The sequence below is a fragment of the Parus major genome, chromosome 3, assembly GCF_001522545.3.
Source record: "Parus major isolate Abel chromosome 3, Parus_major1.1, whole genome shotgun sequence".
NCBI lineage: Eukaryota > Metazoa > Chordata > Aves > Passeriformes > Paridae > Parus > Parus major.
In genome coordinates this window covers 22330352-22352992 of record NC_031770.1, presented here as the reverse complement: position 1 = coordinate 22352992, position 22641 = coordinate 22330352, and positions in this window count along the sequence as shown.

The window sequence follows — 22641 nt, the reverse complement described above, 5'->3', positions numbered from 1 at the left end:
ACATGAGCTGTTTTTCTAAAGGCACTTGCCAGAGCCCTTCTGACACACCAAGCTTAGAAAAATATTTGGCACCAAGCCCTTCTTCCAGAATTTCTCCTTTAGCAGGCAGTGGAAAATGCCTTCTTTTCATGTATTCAGATCTTCTGGGTCAATGCGTAAGCAAAGCTTTCTATCTTTAGTTCAGCAGTGGCTGGCAAACACACCCACTCTTTCAGTTTTTACTCACGATACCATTTCTTGTGTAGTTGGACCATTTCTGCTCCACAACTCTCCCTTAAAAGGATATTTCCTAGGGCAGGAGCTGTAGGGTGCATGAGTTCTTTTGGCTTTTTTCTTTACGCTGGGGAAGTGGGGTCCCCTGCATCGCCAGCTTGTTACTCCTCCTGTGACAAGGAACTTACAGCATTACATAAGAGAGATTATAAATCTCTGCATTAAAAAACCATATGCCATGTACTTTGAACAGGTTCAAAGACTGGGAATGAGGATTTCTGAAAGCCAAGCAGATGTAAAGACTCGCGGAGATGAGGGAAGAAATGAACTAAGGTTACTTCTTGTGCCACTAAGCTATCACAATAATCTGTATTCATGGATGTCTCTGTTTTTTCCCACGTGGCTTGCAGGTCTTCCTGTAGATTTCCTGAATTCCATCAGTCACCTCTTATACACTATGTCCCACCATGTGGGCTTTCCCTGTATTGGAAAATGTGAATTTATGAAGTAAGCGTTGTACAAATTCTGAAGATGTCCACAGTAAGCTGGTAAATAGGGAAATAGAGCAAGCCAAGCTCATGTGAAGGGTTTCCTAACTATGCATTCCAGGTATATCTGCTACCCAATTCTGAATGAAACAGAATATCACTTGGGTTTGTACTCTTTCATGACAAACAGTGTTGGTCTCTGTCAGAAGCCATTGACCCAGAATAAAGACTATCAGATTAGGCTGACCAGATAAAACCCAAATATCACTTGTGACTTTTTGCTAGTTTCATCTCTTGATACTCACATTTAAGTCATTACAGAGGCCATGATGCAAAACACCACAGGTTTATTTCTGCAGAAGCCAGGGTGCAATATCAGTAGTCTTTTATTGCTAAAATCTTAATACAAAACAACACCTCTCTAGCAGCTGATCACTGTTTTTTTCCCCATAATATCCTTATGCTGGTGGTAACAGATGACCAAGAAATGCAAAGAGAAAAAATAAATTTGGGATTAAGTTCCAAATAACAATTCCTTAAACAAGCTGTTTATAACTCAAGCTACTCTGTAGTTATTGTAAATCATATATGGCCATATATTCTGCATGCACTGGGGATGCTTGCATGCACTGGAATCACAGTGTGATTCCATTTCAGTTAGCAGATCCTGCATATTGACAGCATCTGTAGGGTCAAGCGATCCTGCAAGTATTTAATCAAAATCCTTAATGTCATAGTTCAGCTACTATGTAAATACATCAAAGTCCAATGGCTTTGCTGCATCATTACCCAATTAACAAAACCAATGGGATTTTTCTGTACAGAAGGTAAACCTTCATACATAGTCATACCTGCTAATTATAAATAATTAATTAATAAAAGCTGTAATAAAAGCTACCTTGTCAATTAGGCTGTAAAGGATAAATTTTCTTTTTTTTTTTTTTAAATTTGAATTGCTGAAGTTTCCCAGTCCTTGAATGCTCAACTCAGGATGGGATGGAGGCCAGGTCTGCTAACTTATGTTACGTTGCTCCACCATAGTGAGATACTACACAGGCAGGTAGTAACATAGTGTAATGTAGGCAAATCCTGGATGAACACTTGTTCCATGAACCTCATTTTTGGGTAGCAGCAAAAATAATTATTCAAAGTCAGAATTATTGCTCTGTGCTCTGAGCGATAGTTAATAAATTTATAAAAAGTGGGGTTGTTTTGGTTTTTTTTCCTTTCTCTTGTGGCTGATAATGAAGTGTAAAATATCTTCCTGAAAGGTCCTTTCATAGCTGTAGAGAACCATAAGAGTTTGTGAGATATGGGCCTTTCTAATTTACGCCTGCCTACAATTCCTAGCAGCTGTTTGTCTGCCTAAAAACCTATAAGGATGGGACTTGCACAGACTCTCTTGGTAACCTGTGCTGGTGCTAAATTATCCCTTTAGCAACTGCCTGCTCCCTAATGCCCTGAAGCAGGTTTGGCTCTTCAATTTGTTTGCTCTGCAGACATAGCAGGACACTGGTGACTCATCTTAAAGCATGCAGATAATATGTGCTTTTCAGGGAAAAACACGCTTGGATGAACAATCTGTAAAACTGATGTTTCTTCCTTTTTAGATTAAACCGTTTGGCAAAAATAGGTATTAGCTTTGCTTTCCTGTTATAAAAAAAACTGTTTAGGAACTCTGTGGGAACTGGTCCCACCCAGCTTGCAACCCAGCTGCTTGTATGGAAATAACTCTAAGTTATCCATGGGCCAGCTTTTTTTTCACATCTCTGCAACTGTCCTCCCTTGTGTGTTTGTGCTATCTTGCACACAGGTTGCAGCCAAGCTGCTTTGTCCCTCTCATGTGCCTGGACTCAGTGCCTGTGAACCCTGCCTGGCTGTGGGGCCAGCTGTGCTCTCCTGAGGGTCTGCAGACCTTGGATAGATAGGGACAGGATAACCCTCCCAGGCCCCCCCCAAAAAAAAAAAAAAAAGAAAAAAAGAAAAAAAAAAGAAAAATCCTTGCAATTCTTAACAGAAATATAAAATAGAGCACAACAGAAATAAAGAGAAGCCCTTCTATGTGCCTGCCATTTTGTCTGGCAGCAAACAGAGACTGCCTGTTTCACACAGCTTGGTTGGAGCCTGTGTTTCTCATCTGTTTCCCATAGTCGTTCCCTGTCAACTACCAGATCTTTCAAAAGAAAGTCACTTTTGTCCCTCTGTTTCAGAGGCCTTTGTTCTGCCCTGAGTGTGGATATGTGGATTTTTGGCTTGAAACTGGAAATGAAAAAACCCAACCAAAACCAAAAAACCCCAAAATAACAACCTAAAAACTTTTCCAGAAATTAAACCGCCACAACTAAAGGATGTCTGTTATTTTTTCATATAGTTTTTATGCAGTCTTTATACCTGGACTGTTATGTGACCATGCTTTACAATGATTTTAGTTTAGTAAGCTTACTTTTTTTTTTAATATGGGAGACCCAAAACTCTCAATAGGCTAAAAATTACTTAGATATTGTCACAACTGGCTTAAGTAAAATTCAAGGCCCTGCAAAATATCATTTTCCCTGGAGAGTTCTCTCTGTCAATGGCAGTTAAATAAGTAATAGACAAAACAAGTGCTTACAATAAGGTTGCTTGGGGATTCTCTCTACAGGCAATGTGAAATACTATGGGTTTGGGAATTTGGTGTTAATTCCTCTTAGAATAAGCACGATAAAACTGTGTTTTATCAAAGCAGGAATTTCCTTCAGCGCAGGTACACTTTCATCTCCCAGACAAACTGAAAGCCACGGGAGCAGTCTATTTGGTGGGTGCTACATGGCTTCCCTTGACCCACTCCCCCTGCCCCAGCAACTGCGTAGGAATGGCCCAGAGTGAGGGTGCCCTGTGGCAAAGTCACCTTCTGTGCCACAAAGGTGGGGCTTTGAGGTGGCCTTTTGATCACAGCTGTTGCAGCTTGGTTGGAGTGGAGCAAGGAGTGGCTCACAAAAATACATATCTGCATTTCCCACACTTGCAGCGCTTCCAGGCTGTGGCAGAGCATGAGGCACTGCTTGGAAAAAAGAGACATTTGGTACAAAATGGAGAGAATCTAGTCAAAGGGACTGTCTCCTGTGAAAATGGGTAGTGTGATGAGAGAGGAGGGAGTCACTTTTACTGAACAAGCAGCTGGGACAAGGATGTGATGAAAGAGACTAAATCCAAACCAGAGGCTTGTCTGGCAATCTTTGATCCTCCTCAGAGATATGGTCTGTTTTCTCTGCAGACCCAAGCACCAAAGAGCTTTGTGTAAATAAAGAGCCGTTTCCATTTTTCTGGGGATCAGGACACTGTACAATATTTGCAAGGAGAGAAACCACTAAAAACATTGATGGTAGTGTGTTTGTTTAATTTGGTTTTTCCCAGTGGGGTTACAGTTTCCATTGTTTTGTGCTGCATTTAGGGTCTGTGATTTATGGCAGTTACACAGTTTCACTCCAGCAGAGTTTTATTCAAATATCAGACAGTACTTTATGGATGTTTAAAATCCTAGAAATATTTTTTCCCCTGTATCTTAAGTTGACATTGCCATACATATGCTTTTCCTCTCTCTTCATGAACATCCTGATGATGGGGTATGATAGCATGTTCTGGTAATAGACTGGAATAGTAAAACCACTACTTTTTTTTTTCTCCTTTCTTTCTTAGAGCAACACTCCATTAGTAAAGATGGTGAGTTTATTCTTTCCGTCAGTTGGTCCTTTCAGGCACTTATCTAATAATATAATCAGTTATTGGATGACATTCCCTTCAGTCAAGTTATATGCTTGCCTTTCTAAATTTAAAGCTTGGTCAGAAAGCACAGACTCTGGTAAGAATCCATCAGTCAACAAGTTTGTTAAAGGTGTGATGTTATCAGCAATTCAGTTTCGCAATTTTCCCTGTGCTGCAGTACTGTACAAGAAAAGCACAGTAGCAGGGGAAGTGTGTATGTTAGGGAGGATAAGAGTAGAGCGGAAAGCTTCCTCATTCTCAAACAAGTGGGAATTCCTTCTGATAACATGGGATTACAGTGGATTTACAAACAGGACATTGAGTTTTACTAAGTTGAAGTATCAGAGCTTTTTCTCCTCATTGTCTGCTATTGAGTGACGTTTGCCTGTTCTGTTTCAAATGAGAGGTTGCAAGTTGGTGTAGGACTTCTTATACACATCTAGATGTGTATAAGAGCATTGTCTGCTATTGAGTGACGTTTGCCTGTTCTGTTTCAAATGAGAGGTTGCAAGTTGGTGTAGGACTTTGCTTGCCAAAGCTTGTAAAGTGACAGTGACTGCAAGGCCGATGGCTAAAGGAAGGGGGCCATATGTACACTCTTTTTGTACTGTGGAGGCACTCTGTTGGGGAAGCAGAGACCTGGGAGGCAAGCAGGTGTAGGCAGGATCCTGCTCCTAGCTTCATACTGTTGTGTTTGGAGATGTACCTATACCATGAGGCCTCATATTAAAGCTCTGGCTGTTTATATTGGTGTGGCACAGAGCTGAGGTAGTCATCCACCATCATCCATAAGGTAAATGGGACTTGAGAGCACCCATTCTGACTAGAATTTATGGTGATGTCATCATCAAGTCTGTGCAAGGACCTCCCTGCACTTTTCTGTTCTTTGGTTTCCAGGAGAGAATAGTCCTTTATATCCCACTGCTTAACTCTGGAAAGTTAAATTAAATGTACAATACAAAATCAAAAGACAAAATGACATTATTGCTAAGCTGTGCCTTTAATTTCAGAGTTGCATGCTGTGGCAGATTGTGACTGAACTTTTGTTCAGCAACTTAGATTTAGGAGGCTAAATAGTGTCTATGTGTCCAGGGGAGCAAGGAGCTAGAGGTCAATGGCATTGATGTCATGTTCACTTTGCCTTAAGAGAATTAACTAGGCTTCACACAGGCAGAAAAGTGAAGGGTGAATGAATTGGTGAATGAAACCAGAATGAAAGGCAACACATTTTGCATATTTACTCATGCTGCAAATCTGATTGAGTAAAAGACAGGCCACATTTTCTCCGCTTTGAATCTAAGAATGGCTTAGGGACTCAGAGCAGATATTTGGCTATTCCAGTGTCTCATTCATGATATAGGCTAATAACAGAGCTCTGGGTAAAATGTTTAAATACTAAAGAAGCATACGATCTTACTTCTGTCAGTATACCCTTCCAGTTTCTGGCAGTATGCAGCTGGGTTTTTTTTCAGCCAGAGATTGTGTCCTCATCTCCATCTTGAATATTTTTTATGGAGTTTTTCAGGGCTCAAAGTCACTTCATTCAAAGAGCTGTCTTTTCTCTTGAGGATGGGACACAGAAAGGCTGTAGAAATACAAAATGACCAGTTTGCCATATGCTGGTACTTATCAATTCTGTGCTGCGGAAATGAGTTTAACTTTTTTGGTGTTACTCGTGACTCTCACTTCTTCAGTGTTACTCATTTTTCCTACAGATGTAAAAATATTTGGCTTCTTTAGTATATTGTTAAACAGTCAATGCCTGCACACACAGCAAAAGCTTTAGATTTAGCATATGTGGTTTTATAGTCAGAAGCTATTAACTTCCACCTGTTAACAATAAATTTTTCTCAGAAACTAATTTAAAATTAAAAACTCCTGATGATTGCCAATGAAGTCTGTAATTGGTATGAAATGAGAATGAAGTGCACTTTGCATCACTACCTAAATGGCAGCTTCTGGTACTTCAGGTGCTTTTCCTTACCAAGGATTCAATGGAAGCAAAAATCTACAAAGGAAACAACTCTTTATGTGAGTAACCAGAGTACTGGATGTGCACGTACAAGACTTCTTACCAGACGCAGATTTGCTTACTTCTATTGCTCTTCCTAAAGGGAGGGACACTAACTAATTTTGGTGGAATACTCAGTTCCATCAAGCCAAATACAAGGAGAAGCAATGTTTTCTATTCCTTAATTATGCAAGCTTTCATTTTGGCTGCATGTTATATATAAGTATGTGCGTTCCCAAAAAGAAAAAAAAAAATAAGATAATCCTACACAATGCCACCAAGATCTTTCTTCTCCACCCCACCCTCCATCCCCTCCTGCATATTGGTCTATCCAGCTGACTCTTGAGGTGACTCTAAGGGGACTGCTTGTACACTGTCATTATTATGGCACACAAGCACATTGTGCTTGTACCCTTGCCCAATTCACAGAGATTTCCTTTCAAATCAGATTGCATGATGAGATTCCAGTAAAAATCCTCAGCCTCTGTATTACCGTAACTGCTGTTCAGGTTTGAAATATAATTTGGTACTTTGTAGAAAGGCAGAATTTTCAGAAGAAATGTAATGCTAAGATCTGATCTAATGATTTAGACCCACTCTTTTAGTAAATCACAAAAAAATTGGCAGTATTCTCTCTTTGGTAATCCTTTCTTGGAAAAAGTAAGCTTCTTAATAAATCTCAGTAGTCATGGATGGAAATTCACCAATGGCAACAGTGTTTATTGACCTTTCCAAAGTGCTAGATTTAATTAGATATTCGTTAATACAACTATGTAGAGATTAGTCAAGTCAGCTCTTTTCTGTGGAGGAGATTCCCAGCTTGGCTGGTTGTTCACTGTAAAGGACACGTTTGCACTTCGGTCTGCAATGTGCAGTGGAAATGCACTGAGCCCACTTAGATACTGGAGTAACTTTAAGTGTAGTGGTCTGGGGATGAGCAGAGGCCTTACCCAGCCTTCTTGGCAGGCTGGTCTGCAGCTTGACCCTGCCCAGCATTTGAGCAAGCTCGCATAAAGCCAGCTCAGCCATCTCAGCCCTTTGCTTATGTGCACATTCAGTTGACCTACTGAGGGAGCACCTTGCCCCAAAGAAAACATGAGTTTTCCCTCTATACTTTTCTGCTTGCTTCCATGCTTTCATACTTCCATGCTTTCCATGCAATGTCGATGCTTTCTTCCATGCTTTTGTCATGCCACAAGCAGCTGTAGTTTTTCCAGCTATATTATTAGAGCAGTGCACCTATGGAAACATCATTAAAACATTTAGGAAATCTTGCTGTCTTCAGTCTTATGGTGGACTTTTATCTTTCCATGTAAAGGAGAGTGTAGAGTTGCAATCACAGAAAAATATCTGATGTTACACCAAACTGAGGTTTTCAAACCCTTAGTTGGATTGACATATTTATTATGACCACTTAGCTATGAAATTGCTTATGCTACCTTTTCGGGATTTTTTTTTTTTTTTGCCTTAGTAACACTGTCTGAAGCTGTAAGAATATCTTTTCATGCTTGAAAATACTGTCTGGAGCCATACATCCACACATCCTAATATTTACAAATTAATATTTCCACAGAGGTTTATTTAATTCTAGAGATACAAACACATAATGTGTTAAAAAATGGATAAAGTACTTTAAATAAAATGCTTTTTTTCAATTATTACTTTCATCTGTTCAAAGCATACAACTCCAGCACTTTGACAAACATTTCTTGCTACTGAGAATCTTCCCATGTCCATGTTGGAGAGGCTGTATAAATGAATACAAAGGTACTTACTAATGTATATAGTATAAATATGTATATGTATAATGTATAAATTGCTCAGAATGGTAATGAAGAAGTCAGTTTGACATCTTGTTCCCCAGAAGACCATACTCTTAAAAGTTCTAGGATGTAAATTCAAAAATCCTCAGAAATTTCTCACCACAATTTGTGGCAAGACAACTGTGTGAATGTTGTATATATAGTGTAGATCCCTGTGAGCTATTCAGCCTTCCTGGATCCTCTTCAAACACTATGAAACACTAATTTAGATTTTCCTAGCTTCTTTTTTGGAGGCTTTGATTAGTGAATTAATTAAATCTGTTGGTATTTGGAATATCATTTTTCAGAAGGGGTATTACACGAAACTCCATTAGAAGGGTATTGTATTTCTGAGATAGGTTACCCAGAGAGGTGCTGAAATCTACTCACTTGAAACTTTTGAAGGCTTGGCCGAGTCTTGGCTTTGCTGAAATACTGCCTTTCTTTCCACGGCTGTTTTCTTTTTCTATGCTTCTCTATGCTTATTCTGCTTTTCCCTTAATGTATATATACCATAATTTTTGTTATTTCATGTAGTTTAAGACCTGACTTGACCAGAGTAAAAATTTAGTCTAATCATCTGCATTACACAGACTGCAGAATTTTATCAGGATTTCCTGCTGAAAGCTGTCATGTAGTCAACTGGCTATTTGCACTCTAATGAAGAAATTCAGTCTTTCTTTAAGAATTGTGGGTGGTGGTACATATCCTAGTAATGTGGAGGGTCAACCCAGCAGAGAATTATCCTTACAGCTGCTAATCTGAAATTTGTCACTGCGGTTTTTCAACTTTTATGCATTGGTTTCTCTAGTAGCTGATAAAATCTTCCTCTGCAATGTTTACAATCCAAGTTAAGACATTGTTTAGTACATTTAATTCCATTAATTCCTATTTTTAGGAATCTATTTTTTTTTCTGTATGACTTTAGGGTGGGTAAAAGATCCAGAACTCTCTTATGATTTCTGTTGATACAAGTCTGCAGAAGGTTAGTTAAGGGACATTGTGTCTGTCTACTGCTGTGTTATGAGGCAGTAAAGCAGAATTCTTGAAAAAGTATTTAAATACATATGTATTTTAAATAGCTGGGGTACATTCTTTGGAAAAAGATCATCAATTTAGTTCATTTTCTACTCCTCACATTGAGCAAGATTAAATTGTATTCCTCATCTCTTGAAATCCCCTTTATAGACTAAAAATCTCTTCATAGTAGTGAGCATGATTCTTGTTTCCTTATGAAATCACTTACTGCCCCTTCAGGTGCTATCAGATAGATAAAAGGTGCAGTGTGCAGAGAAACATCTTCTTAAAACAATTACAGAATAGCCAAAATAGCCTGAGTTGGAAGGGACCCAGAAGGATCATTGAGTTCAATTCTTAAATGAATGGTCCATAGAGGGATCAAACACATGACCTTAGCATTGTTAGCACCGTGCTCCTACCAACTGAGCTAATCTTAGACCTATTGGTGACTGTTAGAGATTAGTAAAAGTAACAGTAAAGAAAGCATTCCAGAATTAAAACCAGATTTTTTTCATACCATGTTTTCTCAGCCTGCTCAAAATGGGAATCTATTTGTGTCCTTTCCTAATCTGACTGTGTGTTAACATAATCAAAATGTGTGTTAACATAATTCCTGGTGGGATTCCAATGATATTGCCAAACATTACCATTTTGAGGACTACTGTGGCCATATTGTTGAGGGTATCATCTCATACATTGGTTCACCTAACATGTAATCTACATTGTGGGTCAAACCCAAGGCTGCATTACTTTCAAGATCCCACAAACCAAAACAAACATTTAGACTGACAGGAATCAGTTGTGCTGTGAAAAATACTTTAATGCTTGGGAGGAGTAAGGACAAATCCAGACATGGATGTGATACCTCCGGTGGGGGAGTGGGAGTTACACACCAGTGTTCGGTGTTGTGTTGCTGATATTTCATGATGGAAAAATGAAAGCTCAGTGGTTCCTTTTTTCATTGGTTAAGTGTACTGTCATTTGATACCCTGATGGAGAGCTTTCTGCTGGGGAGGGATTGAGCCCTGTGAAACCTCAAATCACTTTCTTTCCATTGTAGGCAGCTGAGTAAAGCTCTTATTAAACTCAGCTTTTTCTAATTTTGTAATTCACCTCCAGACATTTTGCTCCAAATGCAATATTTGCTGTAGATGTTTGTCTGTTTTTGTGATGTGGGTTGTTTCATTGTTTGGTATTGTTTGGTTATCCTTTTCTACTGTCAGGTATCAATTAAATTTTTATCCTTCTTTGGCTATAAAATAGCTTGCTAATCATCAGACTAATGTTCTTGAATTCAGGGTTTAATTGAGGTTTATTAGTGAAAACTACATGTATTTAGGTGCATTGGAAGCAATGTGTTATTGTAACTTTTGTTTACTTACAGTGATCCATAAGCAGTATAAATCTTCTGGCACTGAAGACAAAGTTAGTTGAAACAAATTCATTTCAGTATTATTTCTTAATACACCAGAACATGCTTCCCTTTTCTGAAAGTAAAACCCTTTTCAAGTCAGTTGCTTGAAATGTTTGAAGTGATGAACTGCAGATAGTAAACTGAGCATTTGTTTGAGTTCATGCTTATTACAGCAGTGTTCTGGAAAGTGTTTGTGCTTAGGCTTTTAATAAACTCCCTCTAGAGATCAATTACTGTGATTTGTCTAGTTACTATGGATAAGAGTTTTTGGGGGGTTGTTGTTGAAATGTTTTGTTTAAGTGAGAGTCTTGAACGCTTTTATTCAGGGAGAATAAAAAGAGAATGTGAAGCAGAAGACAGAGCCACCAAGGAAAAGATATAATCAAAATGGTATAAAGACTGCAACATTGCCTTGTAGGACAATTTTGTCTGTGTGTTTTAAGCTTGTTCACAGGTAGCCCAGAATGTAGGTCAGCAGGGGAAGATGTGTAAGAAGGAGGATAAGCAGTGATAATACTCTTGAGAAAGTTTTCTCGCTATAAGGTTTCAGTATAATCAAAACCAGTTTAGCATTTGAGGAAAAGCACCATGAAATGGAGTAATGGAATTAGCTTTTATGTTTTTCCAGGAACCTAAACCACATTTCCTGTCACAACTGTATATTATTAATACGAGGCATCTGCTAAGTCTGAGCTGCCCTAAAATGTGCACACATGTAATACGTCTGGTTCAAATAAATTTTTTTGGACATTTGCAATAAAAAAACTAAAGCAAGATGCTGCCTCAACCCATCATAAAAAAAGAATATGATTTGGAATACTGTGAGTTTTCGTCATGGTCTCACAGACAGATAATATAATTCTGTTAATTTTGCTGTTACAATACTGTTACTGCCTTCATTTTTATGTCTTGCTTCCCTTTAATTTTGTATTCTGTGGTTGCAGCAATTAGTTTCCAGTCACAAAAGGAAATGAGCAGCTATCTTGAAACTCCCTCTGTTTCTGAGACCCCTGTCATTTAGAACTGGATGTAGAAAGTTGTTGACTGATTTTTGGGGTGGTTGGTGATGCATGTCATCTTTTTTCATGTTGTAACCAGCCTCCACAGGCTTAAGGCAAAGGACACAAAATCTACTAATGAAATGGGATCATCTCAGGAATATAATGCCTGGAATATGATTTTCGGGGGGACTAATGCCCTATGCAGAGATTTTTCCACATTAATACCCATTCTGAATAAAATTGATTACTGCATTTTACTGCATTTCTTTATAGATTGCTTCGACATATACTAAGAATGACTGAGACTTCTTTGAGAGCCAGTTACAGAATCACTAGGTTGGAAGAGACCTTCATGATTGAGTCCAACCCAGTCAAGCCTGGAAATCTAGCAACAAGTCCTGGATTGTGAATCAGGACAAGATGACTTAAAAATTCTTGTGTAGAATTACTAGCCCTCTCCCAATGGCCTTTGTGGAAAGGCTCTGGATCACAGGTATCTGTCCCTCTGTGCTGCTCCTGTCACATTAGTCTTTTTAATGCGTGTAACAGCGGGAGAGCGTATCTGCCATCCCATTTGGTTACATTAGATGGCTTCCCAGAGGCCTTGCTGACTGCCACAAACTTCAGCCAAATGTAGCTGTAAACTGTGATAACCCGAGAGCTCTGACATGGTGATCAGTTCCCTCGTACAGCTGATCAGCTGGTTTTCCAGCCCTCATGTCCCTTCCCTATAAAAGGAAAAAGGAAGCCAGGAAGGATTCTTTTTGATAGATTTCTCAGACAAAAATAAAGTGCAAATGCAGCAATATTATATCTGAGAACCGTTCATTGATAGAGGGTAAATGTTCCTATTAAAGGGTGATAGAAAAAAGAGCAGAGAGGGAAAAAGAGAAATGGAGAAAGAAACAGAAGACTGAGGCAGTGTTACCACAAGAACCCCAGCATCAACCCAGTGATGCCCCTGGAGCTTTTGTGAGGGGTTGGGTGCGATCTTCAAGCAGCAGTGGCAGCATGCTCCGGCATTGGCTGCAAACCGTGGTGAGCCTTGCGTGGCTCTTGAGAGCGATGGCTGTGGCTGCAGGCTCATGCTGTGGGCTGCGACTGCAGGCCTGTTCTGCGACTGCAGGCCTGTTCTGCGACTGCAGGCCTGTGCTGCATGCAGGTAGTGGCGGCTGCAGCGCAGGAAACCCAGCGGTGGCAGCGGTCATGGCTGGGTGCAGGCGGCGCCGATTGTGGGGACAGCTGGCTGTGGCAGCGCCAGGGAAGCAGCGGAGCACAAGGTCCTCTCAGTGGTGGGCTGGTTTGTGGAAAAGGTGAAGCAGGGCAAAGCAGGTACGGGCGGGGAAGCAGGACCACAGGGAGGAAAAGGAGAGGATGGAGGAGTATGGATGCTAACTCTGAAGCAGGCAGCATAGTGCCTGTAAAAATTGCAGACTGCATAGCTTTCTCAGTCTTGCCTGAGAAAGTGGCCTGGGAAATTATGGGGAGGAATTAAAACAATCCTCAGAGACAGAAAACAGCCTTGCAGGTGGTGTTTGTCTGTTCCTTGTTTTCTGGCAAGAGAAGGTTGACGGGTGGTGAGCCCCATTGACCAATGATGTTGATGTGTTAGTTTACTAACCAATAAGAGTTTCTTTTCTGTACTTCTCACATATCGGTCTATAAAAGAGATCTGAAGCAATAAACTGAGAGAAATTCTCCTGATCGACTCCTAGAGAGTCTGTGTCGTTCTTCTCGCCGTTCCTAATAGAGCGACAGAGGAGAAGGGCCAAGATGACCCTCCAGGCGAGCCCCTGATCCCTCCAAGAAACCAAAACCAAAAATGGTTCCTGTTGTGTCGCAGATAGCCCTTTATTTGTTTTTGGTTTTTTTGTTTTTTTTTTTTGTTAAGGCTTCTCCCACAGCCTGAATTCATGGGTGTTTTTCCTGGGCATACTGGCATTTGCCCCATCAGCAAAAGTGTATGTGGGGAGGATGTCACAGCCTGATTTTGGAAGCTTTCTCTGCTCTAACTGGCTGCCAGGTAAAGTTTCCCTGGGGGCAGGGCTTCTATCATGTGTATAGCTCCTACAGAAATCCTTCACCTCATGTGTAAGATATGTTGAGGCATAAATAAAAATCAGACTGGTCCCTCTCACCTAACCAATTAATTTTTTGCTAGCACCAACCCAATCTTCTTTCTCTCATGCTTGTGCCAGCAGTGCTTGACCACCTTAGCCTTGGTCTTTTCTCTGTGCCTTCTAAACACCTCCATGCATTTCCACAAACTGTGTCAAGAAAAACTCCCCCCAGCACTTTAAAGGAATTGTTCGTAGTGAAAAATAAAAACATACTAAAACAATGTACTAGTTTGAAAGCAAACCAGTGGAGACCCAAGTCAGAACTACAATTTAATAGAAAGATTAAGATAAAGGCAATAATACACAAACACTGGCTTAAACTGACAGTCAAGATACAATCTGACACCCTGTTGGTCAGGGTGGTGGTAGCAGTCCTGTTGAAATGATAGATGTGATTCTGTTGAAGCAGTGATCCTGTAGAAGGGTTGGCCTTCCTCTGAAGGTCCAGTGGTGGTTATGTAGCTCTTGTCCTCTGGGAACCAAGTAGGAAAGTCTGTTTGTGGTGTTCCAAGCCCCAGATTGTATCCAGGTAGGAATGCTTGATTCCTCCCCCTGTGCAAAGCATTTTACAATGGGGTGATGTAATTTTTTGTCATGCAGTGAGACTCGATGGCACATTAACAGAAGCTATCACTCTGAGGGAGTTATCAGGGATAAATCATGGAAGAGATAAAGAACACTGCGCCACCTGGTTTTAACAGTTTATGAAGATGGTGGTAGAACACATACTTTTGGTTCCATCTTGCATTGTAACCTAGGACAGACAAGCAGTTTGCAAAGCCTCTCTTCTGTTCTTTTAATTACTGAGCTTCATCTTCTTTCATCCTTGGTCTGGTGTGATCTCTTGGATGTGTTATACCTAATTTAGGGATTCTGAGATTAAAAGGACAAAAGTCTTAGCTAGTTCATATCTGCAGTGCTGTGCAGGTTTACACCAGAGAGCATCTGAATTTGACTGTGCTAAATACCCTTTTACAGTGTAATCAATTGACAGTTCACATTAGAGGGAGTAACCTGCCACTCCAGCTGTACAGCTGGTTTGAGCCCTGAATATTTTGGCTGTAAAATTACAATGATATTTTAAAACCTATTTTTTTTTAGAAGCAGATTGGAGGATTTGAAAGCCAAGTTGGATGTTTTAAGATTGGGACATCTACCGGGATAAAGATTTTGCCATTTGAGTTAATTAATAATTTCCTTGGTTGATGAACTAAAACCAAATCCTCCTCATCTAGTTCAGATTGTGTAAAAAGAAAATACTGTTTAGCATTTACTCTCCAATGGGGCCAATTATTCTTTATATTTCACCCATCACATTATAATCTTCTTAAGAGAAAAGAATGAGGAAATGTTCTCATTAAATTCTGAAACAGGCATTTTTTCTGACAAGTTGCTCTTCCTTTGAAGAGGCTAATATCCAATGATGGAAATTGTAAAGAATAAATAAAAAAAAAGCTTTGTACAGAACGATTTACTTAAAATTACACTGTCAAAGAGCTTTTCATAATAACTAAAAAATTCACAATGTTTGTGATGAAAACACTATTGAAACTGCAACCTGCTTGCTCACCTGGTGGTATTTTCATGTTCTTACTTAATGAACACACTCTGTGTTTTGTTATTGTAAGGCTGCCTGGGAGAGCTGGGCTGGTGGTATTGACTCTTTCCACAGAGACAGAAGTCACAATTGAGCAAATCAGTGCTATACAGCAATGAAATAAGAAAAGACTTGAGCATTCTCTCAAGTTCCATTAATTCAAATTATTTCCTAGAATGGAGACTAAAGGGTCCCTAGTAGCTACACATACTTTTGCTCTCATTTTTTTTCATTAAGACCAGATGTTTTGGGCACAGTGCCTGTGTGTCAGGGTGATATTGTATGGGAACCCTCTCCTTAGTAGCTGTGTACACACAGTTCTGGTTTCCCTGTGAGCGCAGTGTGTGTTGATAACCATGGGAGGATGGACTGCTTAGATATATGAGTTATCTCTTATACAGGACAAAGCAAAGTCTGGCACCTTCAAATTCAAATTGATCTGGTACCATGCCAATTCAAACATGAACTCCCGTAGAAGGTAGACATGGCCAAATGAAGCTCATGTGGACCATTATGAACCTGGACTTTTTCTCTCCAAGAGTAATTTCATCATTCCTGCAACCCCATCATATAAGTGTTCCTGATTAAATGTATCTCCTGGCTGCCAGGTGAAGAAAGAACTTCTCCTTAGTTAAGAACTGTCTGTCCAGATGAAGAAAAGCAGATCCATACTTAGCAGATCTATTTATATGTATGAAACACTGTAATTTAGAGCTGTGTGATGTTCCTACCTGAACACATGGAAAAAAAAAAATCCCTCTCATAACTAGAAAGAACTTGTCTTAGCTGGGAAATAATTAATATGGAGAAGTGTAGTTTGAAGTAGGGAATAATTATGTTCTTCTCCAGGCCCACTCGCCTGCTGAAGTGTTACTGAGGGGCAGAAAATGTTCCAGAGAAGTTCATGTCCAATTTTGGTGGTACTGTGGTTAAAGACTTACAACACTTATATGAGGACAGCTGTAAGACTACAAGGTGATTGTACCATTTTGACTGAAGCCCCCTGAACATGTCCGTGTTTCAAACAAGCTTCCCCACACTGTGCCACAGTTTCTGCTGTGTGCCCTCTCCCTTAGCTGTAGCATTTCTCTGCAGCTCATTCTACTCCCAGCCTTGCAGTTTGTGGATACCAGGTCTGGATCCATAGACTTTTGCTGTGTCCTCTGTGAGTTCTACATTACAGCTAGTCTTATCCCTCAAAACAGGAACCATTGCATTTCTTTTCCATCTACATCCTTTTTCAGGCTGGCTCACTTTTCATGTAATTTTCTAATACAGCTACTATCTGGTATTGGAAAGATACCACTAAGGCAAGAAAAGTTATTGCATGGGCATCACTCTTACTTTTTGAATCCAGTCCAGCCCTGGTGATAGGGATCTTGATAGCAGAGACAGGCTGGCATTAGGGTTAGGGGTCAGAGAGCTGCAGAGCCTACAGGTCCAGGGACACTGTCCCTCACAAAAGGCGTTGCAGGGGTATCATGGCAGGGTGCCAACATTGCTGTCTCCACACTTTTTAATCTGGGCCATCTGTGGAGATGAGGAGCTCTGCCACAGTGCCAAGCTGTTGTTGGGGTTAGGACTGAGAGAGTGAAAGAGCCTACACCTTCAGGCACACTGCGGCTGGAAATGGCATGCCAAGGTGATCCAGGCAGGGCCCCTCCTACATCATTGCTGCTTTCATTATCATTTGCTTGCATTCATTGCTGCTCCTGCATCATTCTAATCTGAACCACCCATGGTGATGTGGACCACAGTCCACAGACAAGGTGCCATTAGGCTTCGAGATAGGGTTGAGAGAGGAAAAGAGCCTAGAGCTCCAGGGACACGGGCTGGAAAACACATGCCAACAGAATCATGGCAGGGTCACAACATTGCTTCTTCCCCCAGCCCTTTAAGATTAAGCCCATGCAAGCAGATGGGCACAAAAGCTGTAGATCCAAGCTTGTTTACCACTTAGGGTGAAAAAACCAAAAATTCTGAAATTAAGTGAAAACAAAGGGAATGGAATGAAACAAAGAGCAGCAAGATAAACTGAAACTTAATGAAATGATTCTTACTGTAATCTGCAGATTTCATGAAAGGAAATGAAATGAGAAATCATGGAATGAACGGAAAGGAAATACAATGAAAGGAAACAAAACTGAAAAATATAAAATTATGCGTGAAAAGGAAAATTATTGAAATGAAATAGAATGAAGTGCAGTGAATGGAACAGAAATTTAATGAAATTATACTAATTAAAATTTTGAGATTTCATTCCCCTTCATAAAATTAAACATTTTCATTTCATGAAAGGAAATGATACACTAAGATTTCAATTTTCTAATAATTTCATAAGGTATATAATTTTACAATTGCAAACTTTTGTTTTACTTTTCTGCACTTCATTTTATTCCAATACATTCTGAATTTCATGAGAGGAAATGAAATCTTGTGAATTCAATGAGGATAAATTGGGCAAGGTTTGATTCATTACCCTGCGTTTGATGTCATCCCATTGCCTTTTTATTGTTTTCAAATTGGTGTAGAATTTTTTTTAGTGATTTCAACTCATCAATTTGTTCTCCCATCTTTTTGTTTGACTTCCTTCCCTGCTTTCAAGATTTTTTTGAGTATTATTTTGGCAACTTTGGTCCTTTTAACTGCATATCATTCCATCCAAATCCCTTTGGTTGTAGTCCCTCCATTCGCAAATTTTCTTTTATTTTTCAATTGCATCTTATTTGATCATGTCTCCAAGCATGTTTATTTCAGTTTCTTGTCTGATTTCTGATTTCAATATTTCATTTCATGAAAGGAAATTGAATTTTACAAATTCAATCAAAATCAATTGGGCAAGGTTTGGTCTGTTTCCCTGCACTTGATGTCATCCCATTGCCCTTTTATTATTTTCACTTTCATGCAGAATTTTTCATTATTTTTTATTAAGAATTTCCATGCATCTATATCTTCTTTCTTTGTTTCAATGGACTTTGTTCCTTGATTTCAAGATTTCAATGAGTATAATTTTGGCAAGTTTTGGTCCTTTTCATTGCATCTCATATTGTTAACTCCCTTGAATTCATGCATTACATTTGATAAGTTCTAAGGGGTATTGTTTTTAATAGGTTGTTTTACACCTTTGCTTTTAATAGCCAAGTACTTAGAAACTTAGACTCTAACACGATGAACTATAATTCAGACACACTTAAGGTAGCACAGTTCAACTTCACCCCAGGTATGGCCCCATACACAAGTGGTCTCTTCATCCATGGTAAGAGGAAAGATGTAAAACCTCTTTTACAACAGTCATTTATTTCATGGGGGGAAAGAATATGCTATCAGTGAAGAGATCCCTTAAAAGGCTCTGAGCAGGAGCTGTGGTTTTCAAGGCTTTTAGTTAAGCAGGTAGTGTGTTGATGAGGGTGCCTCTGAGATACTCAGCATGAATCCAACATTGAGCTGCTTAGTTACAATAGTGTAATAATTTATTGTACTTTTCCCAAAAGCAATTTTATGAATCCCCAATCAAAAGAGTGAAAGCTCTTTTCCAGCCTCAGAGTGTGAAGCAAGTTCTCAAAGTTATAAGGGATTCATTAAGCATGCACAGAAGCAGAACTTTGCGAATTGCATGGCTCTCTATGTAAACAATATCTACATAAATATGGCTAAAGTTGATGAGGAAAACAATGCTTGGCACTTCACAATAAGTTCATTTGGGGGCTGGGAGTCAGAGGAGAGAGGAGCCTGTAAAGATGGGACTCTAGTGCTGCCAACTTGGTGTAATGTCCTCTTTTGATTAAGCCAAGCTAAACAAGACAAAAAGGGTAAATTTGCACGTTGTCTCCCTAGAGTCTGTAACTCTGTGCTTGAGATCTCCAGACAGAGGCTTCACATTAAGCTCAGTTGTGTCATATTTAACTTGGCTATTGGAAGATACACTTGTCTCTCTTTGTACATACCATACCTTTCATGTATTTCAGTCTTCCAGTTTTAATACTGCTGGTTTGCTACATGGAGATTTCTTGTCATACTGGTGATTGCTTCAAAATATACATAGCTTAGCCTCCTATCTGCTGCTGAACTTCTCACCTGCAAACTCTCAGTGGGTGCTGATTGTGTCTCTTTGCTCAGATGTTGCATGCAAGGGGCATTACTGCATGATTTCCAGAGGGTGAATGAAAACAAGAGTCTTGAGTCAATGCTGTGACATCTCAGCCTGGGAGAGAAATTACATGCTCTAGGGCATGTAATCCCCATGGGGACTTCATATTAAAAATAAAACCAGTGAGAAGCCCTATGCTTTAACCCGCTTAAGAAGTCCAGTGCTGGATTAATATATACTAATTTTAATTTCTTGACCAAATGTGAAACCAACAACAATTGCAAAAAATGATTTTTTAAAAACATGATCTTTGCTTCATTTTCCTAGCTGAAAAATGCCTCATTTTTCCACTTCATTGTCTTTTACAACCTCTACCTTGCCTTTTCCCCATGGCCATGATGAGGGCCTAGAAATAACTAGGCTCTACTCAGCCCTGGTGAAGCCTCTTCTGGAGTGCTGTGTCCAGTTCCTGGTGCCTCAGTACAAAGGAGACATGGAGCTGCTGGAGTGGGTCTACAGGAGGGCAGCAAAGATGATTAAGGGTTAAGAGGATCGCTTATGAAGAAAGGCTGAGGGAACTGGACCTGTTAGACTTGAGATGACTGAGAGGGGACTTTGTTAATGTGTGTCAGTGTTTGAAGTAGGGGTGTCAAGATGGATCAGGCTCTGCTCAGTGGTGCCAGGCAATAGGACAAGGACAATGTACAGAAAACGATGCACAGGAAGTTCCACCTGAACATGAGGAAGAGCTTCAGTATGGTGCGGGTGACAAAGCACCAGAACAGATTGCCCAAAGAGGTTGTGGGGTCTCCCTCACTGGAGATAGTCAAGAACTATCTGGGCACAATCCTGTGCTGTGTGCTCTGGGATGACCCTGCTTGAGCAGGGAAGTTGGACCAGATGCCCCACTGTGGTGCTTTCCAACCTTACCCGTTCTGTGATTACATAATAAGCTGTTTTTTAAAAACTCACCTTGCATAGAAAGGCAAAAGTAAGGGCCTCTTTAAAAGGCCTCTGTCCTCTTTAATTCTGGATATTTTTGCTTAAGTTCCTGATAACCACATCTCAGCTTACCACGTAAAAAATGGAGACTTTGACCAAATGGCATTTAAACTTTACAGTCAAAACACAGCACTTTCAACTCAGGTACTATGCTAGCTTCAGAAGTGATAGGAGTTAAAGAAGGGGCATGAACATCTATTAGGGACAGACTCTTCTAGCGATGCCTGACCCAATCTGTAAGATGTCTGACCCTCTGTTCATGAAGACGGAACAGCGAGGACACTCTGAAGCCATTCTGGAAATGAGTAAGCACAGTGCAACCTTCAAACAGAAGCTCCTATTTGTACCAAGAAAACGTCTCTACCATCACAAGTCATCATTCTGCCCAAGACTGATTGCTTTTGATTGAGGCTGCCAGGCCTGTGTAGCTGCTGAGACACAGGGCAAGAGACACATAATACCTATTACCTCCTTGTTGATCAAATGACAAGTAGGACTTTCTGCTGCCATTTTTCTTGAGTTTTTGCTCCCAGATTCCATTGCTGCCTGTCAGTGACTATAGGAGTATTAGAACTTGCTTTTCACTCATTCCATCTAAAATCATGAGAGCAAACTCAATGCATAGGAATTTGTGCTAGTGATGTTCAGCAGCTTAGTTTACATCTACTCTTGCAAACTTATTCACTGAGACTCATCACATTGTATTTGATAAAATAGGGTGAATAAGGGTGGGAAAAAATTAATCACCTAATGTAGAATTTCAGACAGTGAGATCTTCCAGCTGGGGCAGTTGTCAAGTTTGTCAGTGTTCCTGCTCACTGGGCTTGGCAGTGACCCTTGTGGTAGGGTAACCGATCACCTGGTCCATACAGAGCTTTTGAATGTCACCACATAACTAGTGATAAAGATGTGCTTTTCAGCGTAACCTGATGTAAAGTCTGTACCTTGTTGTACTCGTTCCCTTTTTGCAGCTGGCATACTGTTGGTGTTATGCAGCCATCTAGAGGGCCTGGTGTCTGTGCTGGCTTCAGACAGGTGACCAGAAACCACAAAACTGCAGGAAAACAAACTCTGCTGACCCTTAGTGGCTGTAACTCAGCTCCAGTGCTTTGGAAATGTTTTTACAAGTTTAGGACTGCTGTTTTGGTTCTGTTATGCAGTCTGTTGTCAATTTTTTTGGCAGGGGGGAAGGTACTAACTAACCTGATGAGGGCAAAAAACTGGGGGAGCAGTCAGCAGAGAATAGCATCATAGAGGAGAACATCCCTGACCCTGAAATTTTACAGCAATTCCACAGAGTAAATGCAATTCATACATCTAGGGGCTATCACAATTGACACCATAAACTGAAGGTGAGTCATTCTTTGGGCAAAGAGAGACAGAAAAAAGTGGAGGAAAAGGAAAAAAAAACCATTCAAGACTATCATAGGCTCTGATGGACAGAAAAATTATTGGAGATATTAGGAGGTGCTTGTCTGGTTCAGATAAAGAAGACAACTCCTTGTACTGATGAGACTGATAACTGACTGGAGCAGAGTGTGTGGAAAAGGATCCAAGGGTGCTGGTTGACAGCCAGCTGAACATGGGCCAGGTGGTCAAGAGGGCCAGTGGCATTCTAGCTTGTACCAGCTATAGTGTGGCCAGCAGGACCAGGGCAGTGATTGTCCTGTACTGGCCAATAGTGAGGCCACACTTTGAGTGCCGTGTCTTGTTCTTAGCCCTTCACTACAAGTAAGATGCTGAGGCACTGGAGCGTTCGGAGTTCAGAGAAGGGCAATGGAGCTTGTGAAAAGTCTGGAGAATGAGTCCTGTAAGCAGCAGCAGAGGGAGCTGGGGGTGTCTACCCTGGAAAGATGGTGCTCAAGGGTATCATTCTCTGCCTGGTGTAGCCAGGTAGAGGTCAGTCTCTTCTCCCAGGCAGCTCTTTGACAGGACAAGAGAACATAACCTCAAGCTCCACCGGGAGAGGTTCAGGTTGGACATTGGGAAGAATTTCTTTGTGGAAAGGATAGTTAAGCATTAAAACTGGCCCAGGGAGGTGGTGGAGCCACCCCTCCTGGAAGTGTTGAAGAAATGAGTGGATGTGGCACTTAGCACTACAGTTTAGTTGACATGGGAGTATTCAGGCAAAGGTTGGACTCAATG